Source organism: Nicotiana attenuata, chromosome 1, assembly GCF_001879085.1.
Source record: "Nicotiana attenuata strain UT chromosome 1, NIATTr2, whole genome shotgun sequence".
NCBI lineage: Eukaryota > Viridiplantae > Streptophyta > Magnoliopsida > Solanales > Solanaceae > Nicotiana > Nicotiana attenuata.
The window spans coordinates 32,170,047-32,177,312 of NC_031989.1; positions in this window are offsets into that span (position 1 = coordinate 32,170,047).

The window sequence follows — 7,266 nt, forward strand, 5'->3', positions numbered from 1 at the left end:
AATGTTACCACTATTCGTTTAGTAGTTTTAGTTTGTAGTTTTCGATTTACTAGTTACAAGGAAAAAAGAAAAATAAACTAAAAAAAAAAAAGAAACATTATTTCGTATCTTCTTTCTGGGCTGGAGTTCGTTTGAAGATGGAGCTCGATTGAAAGTTGCTGAGTTCGTTGCTGTCCGAGCTTCTGATTTCTACCCGTTTCTATTACTGATTGTGCTGATATTAGCTACTGTCTTCCACTTGTATTCAACGTTCGAGCAAAGTTAATCGAAAGCTCAATTTCAGGTTCATTTGCTGATTCTTTCTCTTATCTTGTTTGTGGTGTGATTAAAATATGGTAAGAACCTTAGGTTTGTTAGTTTGGCGAGTTGTTTGCGGTTTGGGTGCAAGGGTTGATTGGTGACTGATTTGAGTACACTATCTGGTATATTTGATCTTGTTTCAACATTTTGAGGTTGTGTTTGATTTCGCTCTTAGTCTTATATGATTCAATTTGAATTCGGCAAATAGCATGTTTAGTTGGTGAGTAAGAATGGCTAAGTCGCAATTTAGTTTTGAATTAAGCTGTTGGCAATACGTTCACTGACGCTTTGGTTCATTGTCTAAATATGCTTGTCTCTTTAGGTTTGGATTGACTTGTCTCCAGCTTATTAAGTCCTTGATATGTTCGTCTTCGCTAGTATCTGCTTGACATTTGCATCGAGTTGCTTCCTTGTCCCCATGTGGAAGTGCACTCTGATCTTCATGCTGTAAAAATTATGCATCTACTGTATTCATGAAGCAGTTCCTTTGAGCATTTTGTCTGTTTTCTTGAGGTTGTACTTGAGATACGTTACTTAAATCCTAAAACCAAGTCTTGGTAATTCTTCTTGTGTTCTTAAGGTAGCAATAGTGTCTGGCTGACTGTATATGTTCAGATTGCTTTATTTTCCTTGCTCTTGTTCGAAAATTTGTCTGCCATGATCTCTGCTACAAGAAATCTGCTCTTTCGAGCTGTTGAAGAAGCCGGTTAGAGTAGCAATTTGAATCGACAGCAGGGAGTGTTTGGACTGTTGGCCTTGGTGAAAGTCTGCCTTGTTTTGCAGTTGCCTAGGCAGCCTGTTTGCATGATTTTAAGTACAAAATTCTGCACTGGCTGGCCTGCAGCAGTCCTGATTACTAACAGTTCGTGTTCTTATATGTGTTCTGCGTGGTTTTTGACAGGTTTGTTGGTTAGATGCTTCCCTCCTCTTCTCCTTCTATCTTCATTTCTCCTCTTTCATTTCTGATAACTTTTTTTTAAAAAGCAACACTTTGATTGGAATTGGAACTTTCGTTCCTTTTTGGTTATTGAAATAACAGTAACATTGGTGGAGGATAGGATTTAAAGGGGAATTTCGTTCACAGTGTTTTAGTGGTTATTGTTCACTCGAACTTTCTAGGATCTAAACAATGATTCGACCAAAGATTTCTGCTGTGTGCTGTTGTATTTGCTGAGTTCCAACCTTCCTTCATATGTCCTTCATTTGTTAAATCTTAGACAGTTCATGGGCAATTAGGTACATATCTCCAATTTGTATTTCCTTTTTGACTTACAATGAAATGTTGGCATTTTTTTAATTCATTTACTGTGGTTGATTGAATCTGCCTGCTATTTTGTTGGGAACATAGCAGAACGTTTGGTTTGATTTAGTTAATACTTAAAATATGTTGTTGATCTAATTAGTGATGTGAAAAATGATTCTGTGACTGAAATTTTCTGGGGAGATCATCGCAGCTTATTTGTTGAGATTTTGGCCTTAGTGTCGCATAGTTGGTTCAATTGTGATGACTCTGGACCAATCATGTTATTGCATTGTTTAATTATATGCTTGTGCTCACAGCCGTTTCTGCAGATTCCTCATTGACAGTAGATAATTTGAATGTTAGTTTTAAATTGGAAAGTATACAAGATACTCATGAAAGTTTTTTTAGTTTAGATTATATTGCTCATCCTTAGTCTCGCAATAATTTCAATTTTAAGAGAAAGAAACAATCTTGAACATCCCTAGTTTGCTCTAGTTGAGGACAATCCTTTGAAAATAATTGAGGCGTGCCGTGCCGAACAAAATGACAATTGCGTGGCCCTCATTTTAATTCTGTATTGATCCTTAGATTTCGAGGGGTGCCATTTAGCAAATTCCATGGCCCTCGCAAGGTGCAAACGTGTAGTTGCTTTAGGCACGCAATTTAAATAATTTTACCTTCCTAAATACGGGTGCACATTTATGTGACCCAAATCCAAATCCCAACGAAGTGAAAATGTGTCAAAAATTGCGGGTGCATTTATGTGACGCGGTTCGAGACGTGTTTTCACGACGTTGCAATTCTCTTAAAATAATAATAATAAAAGCGGTTCAAAGTTAAAAGCACATAGATTAAAACATGTACTAAAATCAAAAAGGCCAGATATGACAGTTGAGCGACCGTGCTAGAACCACGGAGCCCGGGAATACCTAACACCTTCTCCCGAGTTAATAGAATTCCTTACTCGGATTTCTGGATCGCGGACTGTTAAACAGAGTCATAATTTCCTCGGTTCGGGATTCAATCGGTGACTTGGGACACCATTAATCTCCCAAGTGGCGATTCTAAAATCTTAATAATAAATTCCGTTCCGATTGTCCTTTAAGTGGAAAAACTCCCTTATTATACCCCCTTCCGGGGGGTGTAGTAAAAAAAAAAGGAGGTGTGACAGGTGTTGTACTTCTATAGTTTATTCTTGGGTTTTTGAGAGGCTGTTTGGTTCGAAAATTACTCCTGCTGTTGCTGGTTGTGATTGCTGTTTGTCAAATCTGCTTGCTGACCCTTCCTTCTTCATTCATTTGGTTTTATTCCAGGTACACGTATGAACTTGGTTTGATGTAGCTTTGAAGTAGAAATGAAATGAAAGATGCTCGTGTATTTGATCCGTAAACTATGCTTGCCTAGATTGTTACGCCTCAATTAGATGATTAGATGTAATTTGTTTAATACTGGTTTGATTCTAATTTGTATGCACATGAACCTGGGCTGTATAAATTGAACTGAACTGGACTGTTTTAAGATTGTTTAAATATTTTGGATTAGCTGTAAGTCCTTTTCCTAATACCTGGATGCTGCATGCAAGAGTTAGATCTAGATTGCTGTCATGGGATTTTTGGATCGTGAGTAATTCATTTTTAGGTCTTCAATAGCTGTATACCAGAATATGAGCCTGTTTTGTAAGAACTGCAATTCAAATATTATTGAACTGAACTGGACGTTGTCATCATCTCTTATACTAGAATATTAGTAGAATCAGTGTCCTCGCAGTCTTAAAATCAATTGAGAACATCGAACTTCTTCAATGTGTTAATGTGAGTAGGCATGTTGGTTTTGAACTAGGAAACTTGCACTTGTATATACTAAGTCTGCACAACCTCAGAGAATGAATGATCCATCTATTTTAGTTAATTAAGTAGTGTATTTCAGGCCAAGTAGTTGTTAGTATGTGAAATTATCTCCGAGGTCTTTACTTCAATGTTTTCTCCAACTCTAATTCATGTTTTGTATAAATCAGAATTTAAGTCTTGTCATTAGCTCATTAATTGCATCTCAAATCAGCTACATAGTAGCACAATTCCAACTTGATTCAAAATAACGTTTGGACTGCCTGGGCCATGCTTTTGGGTCTGATTTGGCCCAGTCATACACACTACCTAAGACCTCGCCTGATTTATATAATTAGGGACAGGCTGGTACATGTATGGGCCTAGAACCTAGTTCAATTGCTTTGTTTGGGGCTGGTACAAAGTTAAGAATGGCCTTTTTCTTCCCATGGGCCGTTTCAAGAGTTAACATGTTGCCGGTTTAATTTGATCATTAAAATTCTGGATGTGATGGTAGTAAATAATTTTGAAATACGAATTTGGGTTTTCGAGTTAAGTAGCAAGTTCAAATTAAAAGGTTTCTCCTTTTGTTTGAATCCAGACTTGAACATGAGGCCCGGATCTTATAACATTAATTAACTAAGGCTCTTTAGAGACAAACCCAATAGAAAATTATAGTTTGCTCTAGGATGGCCTTTAAATAATAAGATGAGATGAGCCTCGCCAAACAAAATGCATAAATTGCGGGGCCCTCATTAAATGCTTATATTAAAATACTTAGAATTCGGGGCGTGCCGTTTAGCGAATTTCACGGCCCTCCGCAAAGATAATAACCCGTTAGTCGCTCTTAGGCGCGCTTTCAATAATTTTACTTTCCTAAATACGGGTGTGCATTTCATGCAACCCAAATCCAAATCCCAAAACGTTGAATAAGAATGTGTCGAGGATCCGGGTGCATTTCATGTGACGTGATCCAAAAACATATTTTTAAACGACGTTCACTTTCTAAAAATTTGATTGAAAACGGTAAGCGAATTTAAAATTGCACAATAGGATAACATGTATTATAATCAGATTTTAGCCAAATATAGCAGTTGAGCAACCGTGCTAGAACCACGGAACTCGGGAGTGCCTAACCCCTTCTCCCGGGTTAATAGAATTCCTTACCCAGATTTCTGGTTCGCGACTGTAAAGCAGAGTCAAACCCTTTCCTCGATTCGGGATTCAAACCGGTGACTTGGGACACCATAAATCTCCCAAGTGGCGACTCTGAATCTCCTAATAAACGAATCCCGTTTCGATTGTCCTTTAATTGGAAAAACTCCTTTTATTAGACCCTTCACGGGGTGTAGCAGCGAAAAAGGAGGTGTGACAGGTCTTCACTCAGATCTTCACCTATTCGAAGATCCCGGCCATCTCCGGCTTTGCTCCGGTGGCTCTTGGTCTTTTGAGCCTGATTGTGATATTCTCTGGCTTAGATCGTGACTTTTCCAGGCTTTCTCGCTTCTAGGGTTCTTCCGAAACCCTAGCCTTTCGAGGTTCTCCTGATTCCTCTAGATCTGTTCTAGATCTATGTTTATTTTAAGGTTTTCAAACGATTTCTCAAAGTTTCTTTCAAAAGTGTGCTTTCAAACCTTTCATCTTCTCCGACTTAGGGTTTCTCTGATTTTGCATGCTCTACTGTGATTCTTATGTGTTTTCTTCTGCTGTGTTTTCTTCTACCTTGCTCTTCTGACTTACCCTACTGTATTTTGCATGATTTTTCTTTTATTATGTTTTCATGAAGTTTTCTGGGAAATAGATGTTTAAGGTCTCAGTCCCTTTGAGTTTTCTGAACTTATTTCGTTAGTATTCTTTTGCGTGACTTGCTTGTTTTCGTCTCTAGACTCGATTAATGGTAAAAACCCTAGAATTTAGGGGTTTCATTCGAGTTTGAGGCCACTTGTTACATGCTTTGTGTGCTTCTCATATCTAAACTTGCTTGGTTTCAAAACCCTAATCTCTGAGTTCCTGAAGTTGTTTCATCTTTGTTTCAACTTTGTTTCTCCATGTGGTTCTGACTTTTTCTGTAAGACCCTGTTTACTTGACTTTTTAGCACGCTTCTGATTAGCCTATACGACTATCATGTTTCGCTAGCATTATTGTTTCTCTTTGTCATGATTTAACCTCACACGCCCAATGTTGTGCATTCTTTATATACACTGGTTGTCCCTCTAGAATTTTGGGACTGATTTCAGACTTCCTTGTGTAAGCATGATTGATTCTTTTCTTGTTTTATTTGAAACCTCTCTTTAACCTTTCGATTCCCTTATTTCTGACTTGGTTCATTAGTGATTTTGAATCCCCGATTCCCTGATTTACTATGTACTAATTGATTTACTTTGTTTTTGCCTTATTTACTTAACCGTGTGTTTCAAATTTTCTTTCCTTAATTAAAACCCCTATGTATTTACCCCTTATTTGTATGCTATGCACAATATGTTTACTTGATCTCCTTCCTTAAATAATTTCTGCCCTTTACCGTTCAAATTTGAACTCCTCAATTAAAGGATTTTCTGCTACTGATTGATTCTAATTGATACATGATTATCTTCTTACCTTTGTTCCCTGCCTGATTTCAAACTATAAATACCTGCTCCTTTCTTAACACACACACACACGACCAACACTCGAGTCTTTTTTTCTGAACTCAGACTCACACTCATAAGTATACTCTTGCTATTTGTATTGTGGCCTGTTACAAGATTTCTGCTCTCTTTGCTTTTTGAAACTGGTATGTCCTAGTTTTAGTTCTAGCCCCAACTCCAATGTGTTTACTTACCAGTTCTTATGTCCATGTTCACTTTAATGTCTGAAGTATTTAATCTTTGTGTAATGTGTTCTGCCCATTTCTTGTAATGAATCCCATTCCTATATCCCCTTATATGTTTTGAGCTATGGTTAAAAAACATGGCAATATAGCTGAAGTTATTGTCCATGGATATGAACTGGACTAAGCTTTTTCAATTTCCCATCCCCATTCCCTTATTATGTGTGTTGAGTTAAAGCTTTGGCCTGACAGTATTCTAATTACTGCCCAGGCCATGGTTGACCTTCAATAGGTCCTTACTCTCCAATGCTTGGCCAACAGGTTTGGTCAGGGGTGTGCCAGCCTACCTCATGGTTAGGTGTGACCACCAGCCTGCTTTGGCACTCCCTACCCCTCCCTATTACACTTGCACTCATTCTTAGAACTTAAGTTCTGCCCCTCTCTTGTGAGCCTTGCCTTGGGACCCCTGAGCTCCATCTGAACTTGGACACTTGAGGGTTGGCTCTTCCACACTGCACTATAACTCATTCTGATTAGCATCTTGGGTGTAAGCACTGCCTGGGGTTCCTGAACCCCCTTGGATCTCTGAAACACCCTAGATAAGAGAAGGCCTTGGAAATCTAGATCTCGGAAGTGGCTCAATCTCATATTATTAGACACTAAGTCTGAATTAGGCTGCTCGGATGTAGCTGATAGCTTATGATGTACTTTTAATTTCAGTCTTGTTCTACTGGTCTGTAATGATTTGTATAAACTCATGGGGATTCAATAAAAAAAATGGGGGAGGGGATTTATTTTTATGCACTAAGGGTATAAAATATGCCTATAGGGGTTTATTTCTGATTTGTGCAACTTCACACGTAAAAAACATGTCTATAGGATTTAACATTTTATTTCTGCAACTAAGCATATAGACATCCTGCCTGCAGGGTTTGCTTCTGAATTTCTGCATTTTCATATATAGAAATCATGTTCACAAGTTTATGCATCTGCATATAGAAATCATGCCTATAAGATTTCTGCACTTTCATATATAGAAATCATGCTCATAGGAATTCTGCACTGTCATATGTAGAAACTATACATATAA